This window comes from Canis lupus, chromosome 29 (genome assembly GCF_048164855.1).
Source record: "Canis lupus baileyi chromosome 29, mCanLup2.hap1, whole genome shotgun sequence".
NCBI lineage: Eukaryota > Metazoa > Chordata > Mammalia > Carnivora > Canidae > Canis > Canis lupus.
Genome location: NC_132866.1, coordinates 27,962,316 through 27,988,276, shown reverse-complemented (window position 1 = coordinate 27,988,276; position 25,961 = coordinate 27,962,316). Strand labels below are relative to the sequence as shown.

At 47.7% G+C, this 25,961-nt stretch overlaps 1 protein-coding gene across 1 annotated transcript in view; it reads left to right on the top strand.

The window, feature by feature from the left end:
* HIF1AN (hypoxia inducible factor 1 subunit alpha inhibitor) overlaps positions 1 to 22,116 on the top strand; it is an 84,034-nt gene extending 61,918 nt beyond the window's left edge. The window contains exons 9-10 of the transcript XR_012020724.1: positions 10,928 to 11,032; positions 21,108 to 22,116. The gene's annotated coding sequence lies outside the window, so the exon portion shown is untranslated. The remainder of the gene's footprint in view (positions 1 to 10,927; positions 11,033 to 21,107) is intronic.
* Positions 22,117 to 25,961: the final 3,845 nt, after the last annotated feature.

The window sequence follows — 25,961 nt, the reverse complement described above, 5'->3', positions numbered from 1 at the left end:
AGATGTTTCTCACTAGAAATGTAAACTTCATAATTGTTTAGGATAAATTTAAAAACATATAAAATATAACAATTGAAAAGTATAAACTAAATTTTTTTTAAGATTTTATTTTATTTATTCAGAGAGAGAGAGAGAGAGTGAGGCAGAGACACAGGCAGAGGGAGAAGCAGGCGCCACACAGAGAGCCTGATGTGGGACTCAATCCCGGGTCTCCAGGATCACGCCCTGGGCTGCAGGCGGTGCTAAACCGCTGCGCCACCGGGGCTGCCGTATAACTAAATTTTAAAGCAGTAAATGGAAGTCTCTAAGTGCCAGGAATGAAAAGAAAACTCACAGAGGCCTTGGATCCAGTACTATGTGATAAGAACTAGAGTTTTTTTGTTTTTTAAAGATTTTATTTATTCATGAGAGACACACACAGAGAGAGAGAGGCAGAGACACAGGCAGAAGGAGAAGCAGGCTCCATTCAGGGAGCCTGACGCGGGACTCAATCCCAGGTCTCCAGGATCATGCCCTGGGCTGAACGCAGCAGCGCTAAACTGCTGGGCCACCCGGGCTGCCCAGAGCTAGAGTTTAACAGTGATGAGGATAGAAGAGTTAGCCTCAGTCTGCTGCATTCTGGGAAGCTGAAACTGAGCTCCCTTCATAAAATTAAGAGCCATAAAGTATTACTTATCCATGAAATGGGAACCAGAAAACTCCACTCAGGATGAGGACTCAGTAGAGAAGCTTGGCATTTTTCTGTGGCTGAGGGTAGAATGAAAGTTATTTTATGAGAAATTAGAAACCCAAGCCTGTGCCAAACATGGATTTGCAATGTGAATTTGCACTATACCAAGGTGTAGAAAACTCAATTCAAGAAAATAATAAATAAAATAGTCCACAAATAGTGAGACCCATAGAGTTCCAGCAGAGGCAAAGCTAATTGACATGGTGCCTCCTCCATGGCCAAGGGCATGTAAGTCTCTCACAGAAACCAAGTTCTGCTAGAGATGAGTCCACAATAAAGAACTTCAAACCACAAGAAGAAATGAACAACTACAAAAAAAAAAAAAAAAAGAATCCCCAAAGGCAATACATTGGAAAATTCAAATAACTGTATAGGTAACAAAACAATATGGAAAATACTCTTAAATAAATATGTTTTAAATATCCCCCCTAAAAAGTAAAAAATAAAATCTAAAAGGCAAGAATAGGGCACAATAGAAAAAGAAAATTAGACTTTAAAAAGAACTAAATAAAATTTCTAGAAATAAAATATTGAAATAAAAACAACTCAATGGAGTGAGCAGTTGATAGCACTGCTAAAGAGAGAATTAATGAATTAGAAGGCAAATTGGAAAGTACCCAAAATCCCCCTCACAGAGTTGAAAGTCATAGAAATATGAAGGAGAAGTTAAGAGACATGAGAAATAAAATGAGAAGGTCCAAGAGAGATAGTAGAAATTCCAGAGGAAGAGAAAAGAGAGTAGCAATTTTTAAAGATTTGATGGTGGCAAATTGACCAACATTGAATGAAAAAAAAAAAGTGTTCTCAGTAAGAAGAAACAAAACTGGTTTTCCAAGCAGAATAAATAAAAATATATTTACACCTAAACACATTAGTGATTCTGCAGAACATTAAAGACAAAAAAATCTTTTTTTTTTTTTTAAAGACAAAAATCTTAAAAGCTACCAGCAGAATGACAGACAGACAGCAGGCTTCTCATAGGAGCAATAAAAACCAGAAGACAAATACTCACACCCTCAAAATGCTGAAAGAAAATAACTGTCAATTTAGAAAACTATAGCCCCAGATAATTATCATTAAACACAGAAAGGGTGAAATAAAAATAATTTCAGATATAAATGAAAGAGTTACGTATTCACAGATCCTTGCTGAAAGAATTTCTAAAAGTTTTCAGTAAGAAGGAAACTGAACCCAAAGGGGTTCAAAGAATTGGGCTAATAGAAGCTATAGTGAGCAATGAAACTGATAAATATGTAGGCAAATCTAAACAATAATTAATAATAATAATTTTTTGAAAGAGTATAAAGATATGATAGAACTAAAATACCAATCAGTAAATTATATGAAAAATGGAAGAAGTTAGTTTACATTACATTCTAAGATCCTTCTATTTTACAGAACAGAAATACACATTCACATTAGTCTTTAAGTAACATATGCATGTTTAAAAAATTAAGAGTAACTAATTGTCTAGAAATAGAGTGTTGACTTCCAAACTAGTAAAAAAGAAAATAAAAAAATAGAATAAAGAAACCTTAGCAATGTTGTAGCAGGCATGGAAGAGGGAAAAGAGGGAAAGCAAGGAAAAGCATCAAAATAGAAAACACAAGGATGCCTGAGTGGCTCAGTGGTTAAGCTTCTGCCTTCAGCTCAGGGCGTGATCCTGGAGTCCCGGGATCGAATCCCACATCGGGCTCCCTGCATGGAGCTTGCTTCTCCCTCTGCCTATGTCTCTGCCTCTCTCTTTCTCTCTCTCTCGAATAAATAAATAAAATCTTTAAAAAAAACCTTAAAAAAAAAAACAGAAAACACAGAGATGATAGAAGTAAGTCCAAATGCATTAATCACAACAAAGGTAGACATATCAAATTTTCTGATTAAAAGAGACTTTCAGGGATCCCTGGGTGGCGCAGCGGTTTAGCGCCTGCCTTTGGCCCAGGGCGCGATCCTGGAGACCCGGGATCGAATCCCACATCGGGCTCTCGGTGCATGGAGCCTGCTTCTCCCTCTGCCTATGTCTCTGCCTCTCTCTCTCTCTCTCTCTCTGTGACTATCATAAATAAATAAAAAAATAAAAAATAAAAAAAATAAAAGAGACTTTCAATTTAGATTATTTTTCATTTATTTATATTTTTTAAAAGATTTTTTAAATTTATTTATTTGAGAGAGCAAGCACAGAGGGAGAGGAAGAAGCAGACTCCCTGCTGAGTAGAGAGCCCAACGAAGAGCCCAATACCAGGACCTTGAGATCATAAGCTAAAGGCAAACACTTAATGGACTGGGCCACTCAGGAACCCCAATTTGGATTTTTTAAAAATCCAGGCATAGGCTGTTCACAAAAGACTTGCCTAAAATATAAAGTCATGGAAAGATTAAAAAGGAAGATATAAAACAAGATATGCTAGGCAAATATTAACCAGAAGGAAGGTAGGCTAGCAATATTAATATCCAACAAGAATTTAAAAGCAAAAGCACTAATAAGGATAAAATGGGATGTTATTTATTGATAAAAGGAACAATCCAACAAAGAGATTTGCCATATCAGCTGGCTGGGGCGGTCCTGCCTAAGCAGCTTGAGTCCAGCCTAGAGAGGCTCCTCTGTCTTGAAAAGCCAAGGGACAGCTCCCTGCTCTGACTGCATTTGGTTTGGCTTGCACCTGCCTAGGCTGGGTAAGGTATACCAACACAGTGCACTGCTAGGAAAAAACATGCTGCTTTTCTCAGGTACAGCTTGTAATTGATTTAGGTACTTGTTTATTGTAAATTTTTAGTATTTGGATTTTGCAAATTTCAGGGGCGAGAAGAAACTGTTAACCAGGATTCCCCAAAACTGGGCTGGGGTAACAACACTAGACTGAAATAACTAAATCCTCCATGGGACTCAAAAATACCAAATACCACTGGTATGCCTTTGGGATTTCTCTCAAACTCATTCTGTGAGTGGGAGGGACCCAAGGGGCTCTAGGATTTGAGACCAAAGCAGAGGGTTTGGTGTATGTCCTTTAGTGGATCAGATGACAGGAAGCTGAATGAGACTTACAATTTGGAGACCTGGTGTCATGTCCCTATTTGTGAAGCCAGATCAGCATTTGGTGTTCCAGCTTCAAGGTGACCAGACATCTACAGATACTCAGAACTGCACCTTCTGGATATACTTCCCCTTGTATACTGTGTCCCTCCAGATCTTTTACAGTGTGGTTGGTCCATGGGACTTGGCTCCATCTTTCAACTCTTGCCAGCACAGCCTAAAGCCAAGGCCTTCCCCTTTATGATGAAGTTGTTCTCAAGAGTTTTTATTTGTCTGTCCTTTGGAGAGTTTGTGAGTTTATTTCTGTGACATGTACCCCTTGAATGTCTGCCCAGCATCTTTGGGAAGGATTCTCTCCAACCAAAGGGGTGGATTCCTAGAAAGGATTTTTGGCCACAGTTGACTGAGGTAAGGTCAGTTACCTTGTACAAAGGCCAATCAGATTCCCACTCTTGGGAGTTGGAAATTTGAACTGATGGGGCCAGGGGCTGGGATGCTTACAAGCAGGGTCACATTGACAGCACCATGAAGGAGTAGGCCAATGGGCTTCAGTTCTAGGGACATAGACCTGCTTTGGTTTCTGCCTTTCCCAAGCCTAAACATCCCTTTGTGCTTAACCTAGCTTGGACTTCTTTTTTTTTTTTTTTTTTTTAATTTTTATTTATTTATGATAGTCACAGAGAGAGAGAGAGAGAGAGGGAGGCAGAGACACAGGCAGAGGGAGAAGCAGGCTCCATGCACCGGGAGCCCAACGTGGGATTCGATCCCGGGTCTCCAGGATCGCGCCCTGGGCCAAAGGCAGGCGCCAAACCGCTGCGCCACCCAGGGATCCCTAGCTTGGACTTCTTTCTGCCACTTTTAGCTTTTTTTTTTTTTTTTTTGTAGCCTTATAAACATGGATTAAAGAAGGGATCCCCTTTTCAGTAGGAAGGGTCTTCTCCTAGCAATTCATTTAACTGCCAATTCAGAAGCTTTGAATTGAAAGACTAAAGGCTCGAAGATGTAGCTTAGGGGCTCCAAGGTGGCAGCAGGTCAGCCCACTCCAGAACAGGTACTGAGTCTGCCTGTCCAAATCATGTCCCTGCCCCCATCATAATGTTGTATTCAGAGAGGGCAAAGGGCACCCTTACAATGGAGAAACTTGGGATGATGCCACCTTAAAAATGATCAAACTTATCACCACCAATAATGAGAGAAACCGATACCTTATGCCTCCTGATAAGATGCACTGAGAAAGAAACATCACCTATGTGGTATTCCTGTCCAAAATATTTAGCCTGAATTTAATCATGAGGAAACAATCAGACAAATCCAAACTGGGGGACATTTTGTTGCCTGGGTTTTCCAAAACTCATGAAAAAAATAAAAATAAATAAATAAAAAAGCTTGAGAACTATTCCAAAATAAAGGAGATTAAAAATACAAAATAAATACAAGGAAAGATCTTGGATTTGGGGTGAGAGAGGGCAGTTATAAAGAACATTATTGGGACAATTGAAGGGTTTTGAATATGAACTCATACATCAGGCAAATGTTAAAGTTCCTGAAAGTGATCATCACACAGTGCAGTACAGACATGTCCTTGTTCTTAAAAGATAACTGCGGAAGTATTTCGGGATGAAGTGTCATTTATGTCAGCAACTAACACACAAGTGTTTCAAAAAGAGAAAGGGAGAGATCAACCCAGTGTGGAAATAGTTACAAACTGTTCATCTGTGTCAGAGTACACAGCATTCATTGCAACAGTGAAATTTGCTGGACAGTTTTAAATTCTTCAAAATAAAAAGCTGGAAGAAAAGAAACAGTTTCAAAACAAATACAGAAACACCTAATGAAGTAATGGATCTAGTCAATGATAGTAAATGGCTGTTAAAACCATTAAGTGAAAAGCTGATGGAAGGAAAAAAGCTGAAGGGAAACTTTGTAATGGATAGATCCAGCTGACAGCAACTGAACCCACTGATTAATCTTAATATTTTTAAAAATATTTATTTATTTATTTATTTATTTATTTATTTATTTATTTATTTATTTATGATAGAGAGAGAGAGGCAGAGACACAGCAGGAGGGAGAAGCAGGCTCCATGCTGGGAGCCTGACTTAGGACTCGATCCTGGGACTCCAGGATCGCGCCCTGGGCCAATAGCAGGCGCTAAACCTCTGAGCCACCCAGGGATCCCGATTAATCTTAATATTATAAAAAGAAAAGCGACAAGAAATTATGTATTCCTGATGTGATGCAATAGGAAGTTCACGCCACCTATAAAATATTCTTGCCAAAAATTAAATCTGAAGCCAAGGGACTCTGGAATCTACCAATTTAAAAGGCAGAGAAACATGTTAAATGATACCACAGAGGTGCTATAACAAAATCCTCAATGAAGGAAATTCCATAGGACAAATGGCCCATAGCTTCTTCAATAAATAAATTTTTGGGATCCCTGGGTGGTGCAGCGGTTTGGCGCCTGCCTTTGGCCCAGGGCACGATCCTGGAGACCCGGGATTGAATCCCACGTCGGGCTCCCTGCATGGAGCCTGCTTCTCCCTCTGCCTGTGTCTCTGCCTCTCTCTCTCTCTCTCTCTGTGACTATCATGAATAAATAAATAAAATCTTTAAAAAAAAAAAATAAATAAATAAATAAATAAATAAATAAATAAATAAATTGCAAGAAGAAGAGGGAAGAAAGTGTAGCTTAAGGAATAAAAGAAGCTTTAGAGCCACATTGACCATGTACAGTGTGTGGACCTGGATTAGAAACTGATTCAGGGAAATTTGAATACCGAATAGATATCTGATGAGAGTAAGAAATTAGAGTTAATTTTTATTTAAGTGAGATGATGCTATTGGGGTAATGTTAAAAGAGTCAGCTTTTAGAAATGCATGTTAAAATATTTATGGTGAACTGATTTTATGTCTGTATCCAAATAGTCCTCATGAATCGAAGACATAAGATTGGCTATATGTTGATAGTTGTTGAAACCAATTGATAGGTATATGGATTTTTAAAAAATATATTTGAAACCCTTCAGAATAAGCCTTTAACAAATAACTAAACCCAAGCCACTCCGATATTTCCCCAGTATATTCTCCCAAAGAAGGCTCTTCAGTGTTAGAAAGAATGGCTGCTCCCTCACAAGTAGAACACAGGTCAAGTCAGAGAGAGAATTCCAAGTGGAGGGTAAAGCCAAGGGCCATTGTGGGAGTCCTCATCCTCTTTCAAGTGGAGCACCGCTTACTTGGGGGTGGGGGTTCTGTCTTGTGTGTTTTAAACCAGACCGTTCCTTTTTGGGTGGAAGCAAGTTATTACATCTTGGTAGCTCCCTGCCCCAACCTAGGTTAGGGAATGGGGTTTACAAAGGCTAGTAGGTTGGATCCAGGGTAGAGGGAGGAGGTGAAATTAGATGTTTCTTTTTGTGAGGCTTAGATGAGGTTGAGGTGTGAGATCAGAGGTCAGGATGGAGCTGGAGGGATGGATATGTCACTAAGTTGTGTATGCCCTGCTGAGACCTAAGAGGCTTCAAGAGTAGACCTTTCTGGCCTTCATGCCTTTATCTTTGGTGCCAGTTCTCTGGGATGGAGACAGAGGTCCCGCCCATCTCTCCCTACTGGCCCTCACACAGCCCCATCCAGGGACCCATCTCCTTCCCACACCATTCTCCTCTTTTCTCTCTCCAGTTCTCTGACCCGTTTACATTCTCTCCCTCCTTGTCTCTTTTCGCCATTCCCTGTCCTCCGCCCTACCAGACACCCCAGTTCAGGGTCCAAGAGAAGGACAGCTTTTATGTGGCTTGTAAAATTCTATTATATCTGTATTCAAAACCTAGCAGCTGAGAAACACTGGTAATAAGCGTGTTATTAAGCGTGTAAATACACTTCCACTCCAAGGCCTCCAAGGGGCAGGGGCCGGATTCTCAGCCTGGGCATCTCCCCTGCTTGTAAGTCCCTCCCCACCTGGCCTCCACCCCAGACTCAGACCTTGTGCTGAGGCCCAGGCCTCCTCCAGTCTCCAACTACCACCGTCCTGTAAAACCCAGACTCTTGGAGAAAGGGGGCGGGGGAGAGGGCCGAAGAAAAAAAACATTAGGAAAAAAACTCCCACCCAGAGAGCATTCTTTCTGCAGCACTCAGGAAAAAGGATGTCTCACAGGGGACGGGAAGGCGAAATTTTTTCACATCCAAATGGATTGCAATTTCCCTCCATTTAGCACCTGAAGGTAATTAGCTCGAAGAGACTGCCGAGTGCGAAACACGTTCACGGAACATTAACTCTCACACATTCTCCAGTTGCAGGGAATTAATAGGAAAGATTAAAGTTTAAAGAGAGCAAAATGCCATTACCTCGCCAGCCACCTCTCTCCGCGGCAGTATCCAGCCCCCGAAAACCTTCGGCCAGTGCTTGGGCTGGGGCTCGGGTCTCAGCCTCCAGCCTGGTTGGCTGGGGCATCTGGGTGCACCCCATGAATAGGGTTAGCATGTGCTGATATGCACACATGTGTGCCAAAAAGGGCAGCTCTGACCCTTCACAAGGCCAGTGCAACCCCCTTCCCATCACCAAGAAGTTTGGGGTGGACGGGGCAGGTGGGTTCCTCTAGGCTGACTCCTGGCATTGGTGTGTATCGTGGCCCTAGGTAGGGGATGCTAGAAGGGTTAGTAGCGTGGGTGTGCCTGTGATTTTGGTGCAGAGGGATGAGATCCGGCGGCTTGGCTGGCAAGAGAGAAATGGAGGGTGTCAGTCCCACCTTGGGTGTGTATAGAGGCACTGGGTGAGGGGAAGGAGGAAGTCACTACCACTCTTGTGCAGCAGGCAGGAGCCACAAGCATACATGTACACACATATGCAAGCTCCCACTGCCACATACAGATGGCCTTTGTCACTCTGCTTTTTTCAAAGTTTATGTAGGTTTCCAAATTTGTAACGTTTCTATGTTGTTTCAGTATTTTAGGAAAAGATGAAAGACAGAGAGAGGGAGACACACACAGAGAGAAAGAGAGAGAGAGAGAGAGAGAGTGGGGGAGAGAGAGAGTGAGGGAGAGAGAGAGGGGCAGAGGCAGGCAGGAGAGAGAGAGCGCGAGATGAAATTGAGACATGGAAGAATTTATTGCCCAGAAAATTCCATTCTGCTATCTGATTCAAAAAGTCCAGTCCCCCCAGCTTCGGAAAATCTATTTTCCACATTTTAATACCCTGCAGAACAGTCCTCATAACTCATCCGAGTGTGTTAAGCACAGTTTTATTAGATCTGAAACAAATTTTGGTGGGGAGATACTATAGGTCATTAACCATGGAGTAATTTTATCCTTGTTTCCCTAATGATGCCATAATGGCGAGCGAATTTCTTAACTAAAGACCAAAGAACATTTTGAAGGTCAGTTTCATCTGTGAGCTCCTTCAAGCGCTTCTCAGAGAAGATTGGAAAACTCGCCGATTTTTTGAAGAGTCATTAATAATGTGAAAGCTGAAAGCACCCTCCATTTGCGTTCCTGCTTTTTACCTTTTAATTTTATATCGTCCCCGCTCAGAGCCCCGCTCCCACTCCCTCACCCTCCTCTGGACCTCCCGCCTGCCTACCCGCCCCACGCAGGGAACAAGGCTGCCCCGTACCAGGTACCAGGCTAGCTGTGAGGCGCAGATGGGGGCAGCAGTAGGGGAGGCAGAAGAGTTAGAGGCCAGGGCCCCACTGAGATGGCGGGCCTTTGCTATATACCCAGAATGTGGGGCACCATGTGAGGAGATTGTTATAGACATGGTACACACGTGTGTGTGTGTGCATGTGTGCAAATGTGTGGTGCAGGGGACTGGGGTCTCTGGATTATGTGCTGGCTGTGCACACATTTGCTGGGGACCAATGGGGACTTAGTAGTCTCTATAGGTGTATGCCCTGTTGGAAGCAGGAAGGGAGAGGGAACTGAAAACTAGCACTGGGTCCAGTGGCTGGGTAGTGGGTCAGGGGGGGGACTTGTGTCTCCTAACGGAGATGAACACCACGTAGAGTGCATGAAACAGTTTATAGCATGTTGTAAGCTCTGCTTACATGTGTGTGCAAACGACTGTGTATGTCCTGGGGTGGTGAGGTCATCAAAACAAGAACCCCAAGGACCCACCCCACTGGTAAATATTTAGACACTAGAGACAGTGACCATTGGCTGCCCATCCCTCACTCCTTAGACCACTCACCCCTTGCTCCTCAGGCCTGGAGCCCCTCATTTGCCCACTTAACTTGCCTCCTGGTCTCCAATCCCTGGCTCCTTGGACCTCCCACCCTTGCCTAGTTCCATCCCTCCCCCTGAACCCTTATCCCCCTACCTCTTCACCCATCTGATAGCTGTCATTGCAGGGTGCCCAGCCAGGAGCTGGAGTGGGACAGCATTTCTCTGTGTGTGCAGGTTTGGGGAGGAGGGGGCGGTGTGGTGACACTCCATGCTCCCAGATGTGGTGGCAGCGATAATTCCAATTTTATGCCTTTGTTATGGCTTTAATCACTTTCTTTATGCGTTTTGTTCCAGCGATCAGGGAGAGACACCTGATAGGCAAAGAGGATACCAGGGGAACCATTTTTATTTGGAATGTGGTGAGAAGTCTAATTAGAATCTGAATTCTGCTGAGCCTTGAAATGGCCAGCACTTTATCCTGATCGCCTTAGATATTGTTTCAAGTCAATCATCTGTCATGGTGCAGCAGGAGAGCCTCTCCCTTCACACCGCACCCCTCCCACCACAGGGCCAGCCAGGGGTACACTGGGGGAGGGGCGGGGAGGGGAGGCTTCTGCCCTAGTAGGGGTATGTGCCTCCTTCTGGGGGGGGTGCTGTATGGCTAACCCTCCCCTGGTGAGGGCTGTCTTTGCTGGGTGCTGAGTTTGAGCTCATGGAGGGTGGAAGGGGGAGAGGGGCTGCAGGAAGAGGGTGCTGAGGAGTCTATTCGAATTAGGAAATATTGAAGGGAAGCCAAGCTAGTCTGGGGCACCCCTAAGTGTTCCCAGCACACTGACCACCCCATCTCCTCTCTATTAATGGCCCACAGGGGCTCTCATCTCTTTACTGTTCCCTGGACATATTGTATCTCTGCCACCTGCTCACTGTTCCTCAAACCCACCACTCCCATTGCCAACTCCTCCCTGACCCAACATTTGCCACATGTTCAGCTCCTTTTCTCTGACTTTCCTTACTCCAGTCCTGCCACTGGAATGCCGCTCTGGTTTGTTGTGCCATCTATCAAGCCCCAGGACTGGTTCTGCTTCCTCCAGAAAGCCTTCCTTGACTACTTGAACCCACACAGGTGAGCTCCTTGAGGGGTGGGCAATTATAGCATCCTGTGATGGCCATGCTAACAGCAGACACTCTTCTGACCAGAACCCCCATCCATTTATCTTTCTCCTGCCTTTAAGTGATTTCCAATTGTCCTCTCTCTCTTTGCAAACTGTTCTGATCCTTGCATGTGTGTATGTGTGTGTGTCCTAAATCTGCACAAGCCCCTTTTGACCATAGCAGTGTAAGTAGAAATAAATATTACTCTTAATAACAATTTCACCTCCCTAACCACATCTTGAGCTCCCCAAATCCAACCATTTCTTCCTTATCGCCTGCCTTTTCCACTATGAGCATGTAAGACCAGGCACCGAATGGGGAGCTGCAGCATCACCTCCAAAAGTCACAGATTCACTGAAGCTTTCTGTGTCCTGTTTCCCCTCACACACTCTCCCCAATACATACCTACTGTGTGGCAGATGTGGGCATTGTTGGGGAATGATTAGTAGCCAAAAGAAGTGCCATTTCTGGCAGGGAAGAGGAACATGTGCTCTATGAATAATGTCTCCTTGGGAGATGGCCTGGATGACTCCTTGGAGGTGCAGGGATCCACATATGGTCAATGTGGGTCTTTTTAGATGGTTAGGGCACTCAGTGGCCCTCTAGCCAATTAGTGTGCCCCATAAAGCAGAGTGTCCTCATGGATGTCAGTATCACTAAGCCTCCTGAATGGTCACTGCCCTCTCACGATTGTCTACGTAGCAGCAGTACCTTATGTATGGTCCAAGGGGCAGTGTGACCAGATGCCACTATAGAAAAATACAGACTAAGGGTCCCCAGAACGCTTCTCAACCTGCTCACTTCCCCATCCTTATCTAGATCCATTCTCGAATGCAATCCTGAGTCGTTTTATTCCAGGATGATTTCTTTTCTTGTATGCACCTCAGTTGTCCCTGGTCCCTGAGCTCTGGGCAAGGAGGGGGATGGCATTAACCATAATCTAGTGAATCATGGGGCTTGTGGCCAGGAACCACCGGTGGTTGCCTGGAGTAGAGTCCATGGCCAGGACTCTAGTACTTTCTCCCTCCCAATAGCCCCTGTCCAGAAGGCATGGCTGTATTGATACCACATAGATAGATGGAGAATAAAGAGATACAGGGAGATGAGAGGGAATCTATAACTGGGGTCCTCATTTATAGGGGAAGGCAAGACAATGGTTGGAGGGACTTAAGAGTTAACTTCCTAGTGGGAAACTGCAATCCGATATTAACATTTAGGTACAAGTTAATATATCAGAAGGTGTGTGTGTGTGCACATGTGCACACAAGTATATGCTGGAGGGTCTGTAGGTGAGGGGCTCAGGCCCCCGTAGGGAAGAAGCAGAACCCTGGCACACTTGGTCTGCCCATACAGAAAGGTGGGAGTTTGAGGGTGGCTCATTCTCCAACTGCTGCTTTCCCATCTACACATGGGAAGATGGAGCTCCCAGGCCAGGGAGCACATGTGCTGGGTGGGGGTGGCGGTGGGAGAACAGAGATGCCAAAGCTGCCAAAGGCCTGGTCTCTTCCCATCTCAGACACCCTCAAGGCACTGTCCTCTCTCTACATCCAGAGCTTGGCTGCAGCGGGGGTAGATGAAAAGGAGGAGAAACTGTTGGATAAAAAGAAATTCAAAAAAAAAAAGTAAGTGAAATATTCAAACTGGAAAGTGATATTATAGAAACTGCAGCCCACGGCTCAGTGCATTCAAATTTATTCAAACTCGGCGCCTGACAGTGATGGATGCAGCAGCTTTTCCCACAATATGGAGAAGGCGCGGGGGCATTTAGGACTGTGGGCCCCCTCCGGGAGGGTGGGGGCCCGTACCACCTCCCATGCCTTGCTCCTCCTAAAAGGGAAATGAGGTTCTGGGTCCTGTCCCCTCTACTTCCTAAACCCCACAGTTCTGGGGATGCTGGGGGACCTAGGTGTTAGCAGCCCCAGTGCTGGAGTATGGCCCAAGATAGAGGTAGGCAGCTGCAGAACAGGGTGATTCCCAGTGCCCAGAAAGAGGATGGTCAAACCTGTCCAGGGGATGACCAGACAAGGGTGCCACCTGCATCAAAAAGAAGAGGACAGGGATCCCTGGGTGGCGCAGCGGTTTGGCGCCTGCCTTTGGCCCAGGGCGCGATCCTGGAGACCTGGGATCGAATCCCACATCAGGCTCCCAGTGCATGGAGCCTGCTTCTCCCTCTACCTATGTCTCTGCCTCTCTCTCTCTCTCACTGTGTGCTTATCAAAAATAAAATTAAATTAAATTAAAAAAAAAAAAAGAAGAGGACAGCTGTGTGGTTTTTATCCAAATAAACAGCATGAACCTAGTAAGTCCCTGAGCATGCTGAGATCTGAGGGTTTCAGGAATCCGAAGTTAGGGAGCGGCTGGTCTCACTGGTTCCCACTTGCCTCCCCATTGACTCCCACTTTTGTTTGCTCCATCCAGAAGAGGGATAAGAGTGCCTCAGGGGAAACCTCAAGTCTGGGGGCTTGGTCTGAGCAGTGGGCAGGTGGTGGAGTATCCCTGCATGCTATGCCCTGGAGTAGCCCCTGCTCCCAGGAGCACCTTCTAGCCTCACTTCTCCGCACAAGGTTATTCATGACCTCTCATTCAACCTCCTGACCACCAGACCCCACTTAGGATTCTCAGGCCCCATCCCATGGAAACCTAGGAATGCCAGTCACTCAGGGAAAACTCACACATCTCTTGGCTGCCTGGCCCACTGCACTCTGCCCCCGACCCCCACAGCATCTCTAACCCTCCCTGTCTCATTTGTCCCCTACACTCTCCCCTAAATGTAGCCACAGCACGAAGCTCAAATTCCAGTTCTCCGCTATTCTCTCCAGTCTCTCAGGAAGTCTCAACCACTCAGGAACTTTCCTCTCTCAGTGCAGGTAATAGAAGCATTGATCTCTAATTCCAAGCTTCTCTTGAGATCCAAGCCCACAACTCAGACAGCACAAGCCATTTAATACTTGACAAGCAGACTCATGTGTCCCTCCTGAAGTTAGCAACAATATGTGAGTCCCTACTTTGTTGGTAGCCCTGCCATTCACCCATTCACCCTCAAAGAAACCTTGATGCCTCTGGCTCTTCCCCTGTCCTCATTTCTACCTTCAGTTAGCATACCAATTCAGAGAAGCTTCCTGATTTCTTTGGCACCCATCTTTGCCTTACCATCACCACTGTCCCCAGGAAGGCCCTTATCACAGCCTTCCTAGGCCTCTTCAATTCAACTGACAAACCCTATGGAACACCAACCATGCACCAGTCACCAGGTGTGGCATCTACCTCCCAGCAGGGCTCTCTGTCTCTAAGTTCCATGTCTCCAGTTCTACACACTGCTGCCAGATTCATTTTCCTCAAGTGCAGCTCTGATCCCATCATCCCCTACTCAAAACCCTTCAATGGTTCCCCATTGCCTACTAAATAAAGTACAAACTCCTGACTCTGATATTCATGGCCCTTTGTAATCTGGCCCCTTCCTACCCCTCTCTCCAAGAGTTCCCATTACTCTCCTTCATGCCCATACTTACCAGCCAAATTGGACTCTGGGTGGTTCCCCTGCACACTTCCCACCTAGCAACTTCCCACCTCCATGCACTAGTTCATACTCTTCTTCTGCCTGTGACTCTGTCCTTGTGCGATGGCATTACTGCCCAACACCCAGTTCATCTCTGGCTGTCAGTATCTTAATCTTCTGCAAGACCTGATTCAAGTAAAACCATCTTCTGAATACTCCCTGTAAAATGCTCAGGAAGGTGCCTGCTCGATTTTGTTGTTGTTATTATTATCATCATCATCATTATTATTATTATTATTCACCAGCAGCAGCAGTGGTTTCTCTTCCCTGGGAACCTTCTAGTCCTCTTTATAGCTTTCCTGATTCTCGCATAATTTTCTTAATACTGTCATTATTAGTATGTTTGCCCTACAATTGTCCTGTCCTATAAACCTCTTGAGAGCCAGTACTCAGTAATGTTCATTTGAGTCATCCTTAGCCCTGGACCCAGGAGACTCTGTAAACACCTGTTGAATACATGAACGAACAAGTGAATGAATGAACCAATGCAGAAAAAACGGCTTGGACATGGCTATGTGACACAGAACTGGCTCCTCTGAGCCTCCAGTTCTGGGCAGTGACCACCTAAGAATTCCCTGTCATTACTCTCGGCCCTCCTGACATGTATCTAGGTGAGCTGGGACATGCGTGTGCAGGCGGTATGACAGGTGTGTCCTCCCTCCAGAGTGAGAGGGGAGTGTGACAGGGTTCAGCCTTCCTGACTCATCAATCAAAGGGCACTTACTGACAGGCAGTTCCTTAGAGCTGGCTCCAGGTTCTGCTGGGTTTGGGGGCCTGAGTGAGGGATGAGGTCTGCCCTCTGGGGGTTCACAATCTAGTTGCTCCTTCACTCCTCCTGTGACCTTCAGACCACAGGAAGTCAAAGGTCTCCCCAGTGACTGTGGACAGGGATGTCATGCTGATGGGTTGGGTAACCCCTTCCCTCCAAGCTGAGCTGAAATGTTTCTTACTCCAGAAGTGGCTCTTTTACCCTCTTGGTTGAGCTCTTAGTGCCCCATCCGGACTGGAGCTCCCCTGGGAGGTCTGTTGCCTTCTGCAGAATTCTCCACTACAGAGCCGGGAGCCACACAGCCTAAAGCTGCTGGAGGGACCGATGGGTGTACGAATGCTGGGAATAGCTGACAAACTAAACGACTAAATGAACAACTAACTAAACACATGGACGAACAAAGTGCTGGGCAGATTGGCACAAATCACAGAGTCAGCACGTATTGAGCATCTACTATGTATCAGGCACTGTGCTAAATCCTTACCTGCACGACTCATTTAACCTTCCCTTCAGCTCTGGGAGCAGGAACTCTTACGATCCCACTAGGGAGAGGCACCTGCTACTCAAGGGAGTGAAAGAACCGTGTGAGAGCCCCCAGCCCCGCTGGGGGGAACCTTGGCTCCCCGCCCTAAACTCTTCCCGGTGGGGGGCTGTCGCCTGCTCCCTCCTCAGCCCACCAGCCCTTGGCTGCTGGGGGGTGGGGGGTTGGGGGGGATGGTTCGCACGTAGGGGAGGGCGGATTGTAAGGTCTCTGTCCCGCGCACCGCTTGGGGGGCCTCTGGGCTCTAGGTTTTCACTCCTTCTCTGCCGGTCGCCCTCGGGGATTAGGCGAAGTTCAGAAGAGGCGCAGCCGGGGAGCCTCTTTCCCAAAAGGCGTCTTCCCGGGCCCCCTTCGCTGCCCCTCACGTCAGGAGGGGGTGACGGCGCGTCCGGGGGGCTTCCCGGCGGCGGTCCCTCCCCTGGCGGCCGGCTGCAAACAAGCGCGCTAAACTCCGGGAGATTTACAGCGGGCGGCTGGGCGGCGCGGGCCCGGCCGCCGGTGAGATATCTCCAAACAGCGCACTAACCACTTTCCATTTTATACCTCACCAGCTTTATAGCATCTTAAGGATTTCTGTGCACGGCTGGCTTCCCGCCCAGGGAAAAAACCCAGCCTTGTAAATAAATACTAAATATATATGAACAGAGACGACAGCGAGAGCCGCGGAGGAGGGGGAGGGGCGGGGTGCCGCGGGGGGGCGGCCCAGGGCCCCGCGACCGGCCGGGAGGAGGGGGCAGGGATACATTGGGGTGTCCGAGACAAAGGCGACAGGGAAGAGGACGGGCAAAATGAGGGAAACTGAGACAGCGCCAGAGAGGGGCAGAGAGAAAACGGAAGATGAAGGCTGGCTGGAAGTGTGTGTGTGTGTGTGTGTGTGTGTGTGTGTGTGTGTGTGTAGGGAGGACTCCTTTAAAGCCTAGAGAGAAAGAGAAGGCTCTTCCAAATCTCTGCCTCCCTTCCTTCTTTCCTTCTCACAATTTCAACCGGGCATGGGACTGCCATCCGTGTGTGTGACAGATGTGTCATGATGTGCTCCAAGCAAAGAGGCTGTGTTTCTCTTTGTGAACCCCTATGTGTGCAGGTGTGTTTGGGGTGTTTGGCGTGGGTAGGGCTGTGCGCCATGCGTACTGGGGTGTTGGCAGGAAGAATGTCTGTGGTGTGGGGTCAGGGCACCAGCAGGGTTAAGGACTGGAGTAGGTGAGCAGACAGGTGAGTTCTGAGAATGTGTGCAGCTTTGGGGTTGAGTTGAGGGCTGAGCAAGGCAAATGTGATCAAATATATGTGGGTGTTTGGGGGAGTGGAGGTCTCAGGGGAGATGAGTAGTGAGGTCAGGTATATTCTAATACCAGGACAAGCCTTCAGAGGAGTATGTGTTGGATCTGGAAGCAAGTATCCACTTGTGTGTTGGGGCCTGTCAGGGGTGAGTTTTGACAGGCTACCAGGTGGTTACACCACCTCTTCCTCATCCTCCCTCTCTGAGTCTTTCTAGAGGCTCTGGGACCTTCTCTGCCATGGCCACTACAGAGAGGGTCTCCTGTGCTGATTAAAGCCCCCAATCTACCATAGCCCCCAACTCTGAGGTCCCTGGACAGGAGCCAGAGTTGAATTGGCGGGCAGGAGGGAACATCTTCTCCCCTCTCTGGTCCCCTCTGGGGACCCAGCTATCCCTTTTTGTCCCCCCCCTTGTCTCCGATATTAAGTATTCAAACCTCATTTACATCCTTATTTTTCAATTTGCTGCCACAGTAGTTTAATTTATTCGATATAATTTCTTTTTCTGAGGGGACATTAATCATTGCCCTGTGCTTTTGGGCGCCTGTGGGATCTCTGCGTGTGTGTGTGTGTGTGTGTGCGCGCGCGCACACGCGCACATACGCATCTGTGTGTGAGTGTGCGTCTGCACCCATGTGTGTCTGTGCCTATGCACACTTGTGTCTGTGTGTGAGGTGCAAATCTGTCTGTCATGTGGGGTGTGTGTATATATGTAAGAGAGTGTGGGTCTTTGTGAGAGGGTTTTGAGTGTGAGTCGGAGTAGGGGAGGAGGTGTGGAAGGGTGGTGCAAGTGTGCTAAATTGACGAGGTCTTCTTTCTCCGGGCCCTTCCTTAGGATGTCAATAAGAAGGGGAAGTGGGAGGGCAACCCAGGTGGCTCAGCGGTTTAGCGCCACCTTCGGCCCAGGACATGATCCTGGAGACCCGGGATTGATCCCACATCGGGCTCCCTGCATGGAACCTGCTTCTCCCTCTGCCTGTGTCTCTGCCTCTCTCTCTCTGTGTCTCTCATGAATGAATAAAATCTTAAAAAAAAAAGGGGGGGGGGAGTGGGGCTCCTTCCACTCCATCCTGCCAGTTTTCCTTTCTTGAGAGTGTGCCCTGGACAGTTAGAGCTGGAAATGTTCTAGAATCCCTGGTTTCCCAGGAAAGAGAGCTGAGAGAGGCAGAGATACACACAGGGAGAGACAGACAGATGAGAGCAAGGCAGGCTATGACAGGGAAGAAAAGAAAGAGGGGGGAAGAAACATGGAGAATGATGGAGAGAGGCAAGGGAGAGAGGGAGAAGTGAGCAAGCCGACAGCGTCTCAGCCCATAAAGTCCCTGGAATGGGAGGAAGGGGCGCGAGACTCTCGCATCAGCTCAGGCCCAGTCATGGCTCAGTGCAGAGTGATGGGGGGCAAGGGGGGGCTGTTTGCTCCCAGGAGCTGAGATGAGTGAAGTGGGTTGGGGGAGGCTTGTTTGGAGACAAGAGGCAAGAGGAAAGGGTAAGGGAGTGGGAGGAAGAGAGAAAACCCCTCTTGGCAATACAACTCAGGGGAATGAGGCCAAGGAAAATACCCAGGGATGTTCAAGGTGCAAGAGGGACAAAGCTCTCTGACAACCAGCTCCTCTCCCCACCTTCAGTGCATCTGGGCAAAGCCATCGCTTTCTGAATCCCCTATTGGTCCTGAACCCTAGAACCCCTCACTTTTCCTTCTCTGGCACATTTTTGGAACTGCCAGGAACTGATGGGAAGGCCATTGTGACATCCCATTTAATCTTCTTAACAACTCGAGGTAAGAGTCATTCTCCCCACTTCGGAGAGGTGAAAGAAGAGGTCAGAGTTTGCCCAAAGTCATGTGGAGGTCCAGAGCCAGGACTGAAGTCACATCTGCCTGAGGCCACGTGCTGAGATCCCTCACTCGCCTTGGCTGCCTCCTAGAGTCATGGCCACCCCAACCCTCCTGTCATCACCACTGCACAGGTACAACACACACACACACACACACACACACACACACACACAGACAATAGGATCTGGGATCCAAGGGTAAAGGCCTTTGGAAGGCAGGAGTCAATAGGCTGGGGGTGATCTACTACAGCCTTCTCCCGGCTACCCCCAGCTGTGAGGACTTTGAGGCCCAGAGCCTGAGTGCTCCCAGGGCTCCTATAGACCCTGTCTTCCCTCTCATCCAGGGATCAGAGGCCCCTAAGGACCTCTTCTGGAAGACGGAGGCCAAAACCCACTCGGGCTCAGACAGGCTGACTCCTTGGGGCCAATTTCTGTGCCCAGGACCAGTTTCAAACAACTATGACCTGCTCATTTTAACCTTACCGAGGTAGTTGTCCAGAGCTCAGGGTTTAGGGAGGAGAAGCTTCTTTCTCTGAAATTCTGAAAATGGAATTTTGAAACACGGTCTGAAACTGCGCTTCATGGCTTCATGGGACCTCAACATGTGAGCCTCCATATACCTCCAGAGATCTTGAGGTCTACAGAGTTAAATATTCTAATACCAAGCACCTGTGATCTGAATGCCCGAAACAACAACAACAACCAAAAAAAAAAAAAAAAAGAATGCGGGCAACATCCAAGCATTTGAGTACATAGGCGGAACACCTAGGGCTGATGATTGAATGTCTAGTTTGGAAACCTGAGATGGAAAGGAGTCAGCCCCGCCCCCATATTCCTTCCTCACTCCCAACTGAGAGAGGCCATTCTTCCCTCTTTCCTTATCCTCCAGGAGACTGGCTGGGGCAGCACACCCAGGCCCCCAGCACAGACATGTCACACAAAAAAACCATCACCCACTCAGGTCAGGGATAACTGGGTGACGAGACAGGGGGTCCCTGGGCATGTGGGGAGGGGGCAAAGGGACAGGCCTGGGGCCGAGAAGAAGGTAGCGCGTTCATTTGAATAATGGGCAAAATCAAATTAATTCTACATTAAATAGTTGTGAATAAAGGGTTGAAGTCAGCAGTTTCAAACTTGTTTTCCTTAATTACTTTCCGTGTTTAATGTCATTAAGAAGATTAAAAATTCATTAACAAGAGTACTAAAGTGGCAAATCAGGAAAGCGATCACTCCAGGTTAGAAACTCCGCTGAGGCCGCACAGCGAGCCTTCTGCAGGGGGCATGGGTGGGGGTGGGGGCCGAGAGGGTTGGGGACAGACATGCAACTCACACACTCACACACTGATACACAACAGCACCACAGCACACGTCCACATCGATGGGCATCACACATCCACAGTCACACTCAGTCATTTCCTGCTCTTCTGCACCCAGGACTTCAGTGATAGTGGGAGACAGTGTATGGCATCTGTAGCTTATCAGGCCCTACCTTCAAAGGCCCTCTTCTAAAAACGAGGATTCAAGATGGATCCTGACAGGCAATACACGGTCATAAACCTCAGTGTCAGCTCGGTGGTGTCTGAGTTCACTCTCTTGTCTCTTGGTCTTGTCTGTCCCTGTCTCCCCTCCCTTCACCATCCCTCCCGCTCTAAAGGGCTCTCTCAGGGCAAACCCGATCAGTTTCCTGGGAGGAGCTGCTGACTTTGAACCTTAATTATCCTGCAAAAGGATTCCTTTTGTCTCCTGAGCTCCTAGGGGAAGGCGAGGAGGAGTCGTGTTTCCTCTAGGGAGCAGGAGCCAGGAGACAAAGGGTAGGCTGGGTGGGGGAGGAAAAGGCAGGAACAGCGGCGTGAGTGGGACCCAGATGTCCTGGTGTTCAGACCAGACCAGACCAAGACTCCACCACCCATCGCTAATCTCACCTTCTCACCCTGCCTCTTCACCGTCTTGTTGACGGACCCCCTTCCTCCCCAATGCCAGACTTGACCTTTGTGAAAGGACCCTCCCTGAGTCAGGACGATCTTCCCTGTAGCTATCACCATCTCTGACTGCATTTCTATTTTGTTTTTCTCTAGGCCCCAAACTCAGGACCAGGTCCCTGACCGGGTTGAGGCTGCCTTGGGTGCACCTATGGCTATGTCACATGTCTGGTGGCTGTGTTGGTAATTGTGTGTGTGAGCATGTGTGAGTCTGGTCACATGAGGAGAACACCATGTTCATTCATCATAAATGAATGCAACTGGACAAGTCTGTGAGATTCTGATGGAATGAGCTCCCTCTCATTTCACAGGTGAGAGACCCAAATTCTGGCAAGATCAACTTCTACTCAAGAGAAATGAAGACATGGGCCCACATAAAAACTTATATGACAATGATCACAGCGGTATTTTTCATAATGGCCAAAAAGTGGAAATAATCCAAATGTCCATCCACTGGTGAATACATAAATAAAATGTAGTCTATCCATACAACGGGATATTATTTGGTCATGAAAAGTGATGAAGTACTGATTCATGTTATAACATGGATGGATATTGAAGACTCTATGTTAAGTGAAAGAAGCCAGTCACAAAAAACCATGCATTCTTTTAGTCCCTTTATATGAAAATAAAGAATCAGCGAATATATAGAAAAAATATATTAAGAGTTGTTTAGGACTGGGGGTGAGAGGTATTTTGGGGAAAAAAAAGACTGCTAACGAGAATGGGGCTAGTGGTGGGGAGATGGCTCAAATGTTCTAAAATGTCTGACAGCGATGGTTGCACAACCCTGTAGATCTACTAAAAACCATTGACTTGTGAGGTGCCTGGGTAGCTCAGTCCAACAAGCGTTCAACTCTTGATTTTGGCTCAGGTCATGATTTCAGGGTTGTGGGATTGAGCCCCATGTAGGAACTAGTGTGGAGCCTGCTTAAGATTCTCTCTCTCCCTCTCCCTCTACCTCTCCACACCCCCCCCACACTGGCTCAGACTCTTTCTCTCTAGAGACAAAACAAAACAAAACACCATTGACTTGTACACTTTAAATAGATGAATTGCACTGTATGTGAATTATATCTTAATAAAGCTGTTATTTTAAAAAAGTGATGTGACTTACTTAGGGTCTCTCAGGAAGTGGGAGGTGTCACTGGTACTAGAATGTGGTCTTTTGACTCTACGCTCAGTGCTCTTTCCAGAAGCCCTACAATGCCTCAAAAATCTTGCTGTGGAGATTTGAAGGCCAAATCCTTCATGTATGGGGGTACCCACATAACATTTTGGCTTTTCTGTAGGGTTGTCACATTTCAGTGTGTAATAGTGTCTCTCATTATATGTGTGCACGTAAGGATTTGTGGTCTTACAGCTCTGTGTGTCTCTGCAAGTATGACTCTGCACATCTGTATCTAGGCCTACGGATCTCTCAATTGTGAGTGTTGAGTGTACCTGTGAACTTCTGCTCACTGGCTGGGTCTCTGTGTGTTTGCATTCATAGGTATATTTGGTTGGGCCCAGGTCTCTGAATGTCAGTGCTAGGTCTGGATCTGTGAGGTCATGGGACTTCAGGGGAGTCTGTGTGCATGTGTTCTATGTATGACGGTGTGTCTACCATCGTAATGTGTCTCAGTGGGTACCCATGGATTTCCTATTGCATCAGCTTATGGGTTTGGGTTCATGTGCCCTCACCTCAGAGTCTCTGCCTGTGATACATGTTGGCACCTCTCTCCACATGTCCATCTATATGTTGGCATTCTGGTGTCCACACAGGTTCATCTCTGGGACCTTGCATCTATGTGGCGGGGCCGCTGTCCATCTGAGTCTGCGAGTCTGAACCCCTCCTGCAGGCACCAACCCCAGAAGGCGCCTGCCTCCCCACCCCCGCCCCTGACAGCCGTGGAGAGAGCTACACAGTAAATTCATGGCCGCCTGGCTGGGAAACAGGCGGCTGCAATGGAAAGGAAGCATGGATTTGCATATTGAATTAAAATTAAGAGCTAATTATGCAAATAAATTATGACATTTGGCAGGAGAATTTGCTTCAAGATCATTTATTACGTTCTTTTTATAACAGTGTGAGCATTTAACGGTCAAAGACAATATTTTAAGGGAAAATTAACGCAAGATTATTAACCTAAAAACAATTCCACATTAATGAGATGGTGAGCTGGTCCCCCCCACACACCTGGGCAGGTCTATGCCTAGACGGGAAGGCCTTTCTCTCCTCCTCTCCTTCCCTCTCCCAGTCTGCAGGGGTGCAGGTTTGGAGGGGGCCAGGAAGAGGCGAGGGGACCTAGGTGCCTGTCTTCTCCATGGGGAGGACCTACTGAACCAAAGCGCCCACCTGAGAGTGGAGCATGGGGTGAGTTTAGGAGGCCACCCAGAGGGTGAATGAACCCCCACTCACAAACACGCCTAGACCAATGAAAACCATGATGCTGGCCTCGGGAAGCCCCGTTTCTAGGAGGAAAGAAAGACAGAAGCGGCTCTGGAAGTGGCTGGAAGTGGCTCTGTAAATACCAGTTGGGATGGGACCCGAATGAATGTAGAGTTTCAACAGTGTGGATGTGCCCCACTGCCCCCAGCTGCTGTTCCCTTCCTCTCAGGTTGCAGAGCACCGCATTCCCTGGCATCCTCCAGGATCTCAGTGCTGCAGAGCTCCCAGCTCTACACCCCTGGGTCCCATTGCCTCGATTTTCCCTACAGCCTTCATCTGTCAGCCTAGCTCTCCTTTTTTTTTTTTTTTGGAAGTGATAAGGGAAAGTGGGGCTCTCATCTGAGTTTCCCTGGGATCCCTTAACACACTTTGTATCACATGGGGAGTCAGCCCCAAAAGAGGTGGTGGGTGATGTCCTATTTGGGCCCCGATTCTCTCCTTCCCTGCGTGCGTGTGATATCTATTCTGATGCCTGCTAGCTTGCCTTGTGCAGACTCTTAGGACAGATCTTTGTCTGTAGTGGGCCCATGGAAGGGAGCCCAAGGTCTCCCCATGGGCTACTCTGCTGGGTGAATGCCTTGGGTTTCCAGAAGGCCCCTGCTCTAATGCAAACATGCTCCTTGGGAGGCCAGATACTGTTGCCTGTCATCACTTGATGTCAGTATTTGGTTCTTGCTAGAGTGGCCATAGGGAGGGACAGCCATTCCTCTTGCCAGGTTATACCTCCAGGTCCAGCATTTCACTTGGGCTATGCGAAACTCCTGTGACACAGGGACCAGGGACCGCTGGGGCAGAGCAGGGTGGCAGGAAATTCTGTGGCTTTGGACTTGGGAGGCCCGAGATCATCTCCTCTGCCATGTACTGCCATGTACTGCCATATACTGGCAAGTCCCCTCCCCTGGCTGCGTGCCCACCTATCTCCACACTGTTGTGTGCTTGGGAAGCTGGCCTGCAGTCTGCATCCGCTGGTCCCTTGGGTTTGACCAAAAGGGGTCGCCATTGAGAGATGGGAGGGAGGGGAATCAGGGTGCTTACTGCTTGGTTCCCTTCCGGCTGTTACTGGCCCAGGATACTCCACCATTACCTGTACTTTTTCTAATCCCTGTCCACATCTTTGTAAATATTTGTCTTATTAAACTCTCTTCAGATGACTCAACAGAGGATGTCTCATGTTTCCTGTTGAAACTGCCTGGGACATTCCCAGAGCCCCTCAATTGCCTCATCTGGAAAGCGAGGTGGTAATATTCAGCTGACAAATTACCAAGACCCAGCTAGTGAGATCATGTGTATCAAGGGACTTTGAAATTTATAGATCCCAAATCCCAATGCTTATTTCCAGGGAGGAGCTAGACCACAAGTTAGGCTGACGTCAATACCATCTCTGCTATGAAGATTTTGTGCGGCCTTAGATAGCTCACTTCACCTCTCCTGGTCCCGCGGATAATGGGCAAGCGCTGAACTCCTAACTTTGAGGTTCGGTTGCAGAAAGTAGTGATTTATGTTCGTCTTGCTGTTGAGAAAGGAGAGGTCAGGTGATGTGCCCAAGGTCACACAGCAGGTTCATGGCCCCCTGCCTGAGAATCTGTTTGGGGCACAGGAGCCTGGGTGGGGCCCCCTGCTGGACCTTGGAGACCTGGTGGAGCCCAGGGTTGGGGTCTGTCCCCTCCCCGGGCAGAGTGGACCATCCCCTGGAGAGAGAGAGTGGGATTATTAATAACAATGCTAATAAGAGAGAGAAAACAAAGCCAGCAGGGCCTGAGCATTTTTTAAATAAAGAAATTTCCCTCATCTCGTGGTTAATTTAAAAGGTTTATTTCTTGAAATGAATCCTCTTCATCAAACCCCCGATCCTTGAAGATCGGAGGCGACTGCGAGTGCCGGTAATGAATTGATTTGTAACGTGAGCGACACGGCGCCCTCCCGCCCGTGCCCACTGCGGGCCCTTAATCTGCTGTGTTTAAGAGGAAATGAGCTTCTCCATCTTTCGGCCTAAAACCCCGCACCGGGCACTGGAGCCAGCAGGCAAGGCCCAGGGACAGTAGATGCCCCCTGCCCACTGCGGGCCACCGGCTCCCGGCTCCCAGAACCTCTCCCTTTTAGGGAGGAGTCAGAAGAGCCTCTGAACCAATATAATCCAAGCCACACAGACCCACAGACATCTGAGCAGATGGACCGCCGTGCGCACATGCATAGTTGCACTGACCCATCATCAGACCACCGCTGCACTTAGCTGCACAATCCTCAACTTCATAGAAAGGGTCTTGCAGAAATAGCATTACACAAATCCACTCTACTGGGGCACCTGGGTGGCTCAGTCAGTTAAGCGGCTGCCTTTGGTTCAGGTCATGATCTCAGGATCCTGGGATCAAGCCCCACGTGGAGGGTGTCCCTTCTCAGTGGGGATTCTGCTTCTCTCTCTCCCTCTGTGCTCATCCTCTCTTTCTCTTGCTCTCTCTCAAATAAATAAGATCTTTTTAAAAATTCCCCATACTTAACAAGGCATCCATAGAACTGCAGCT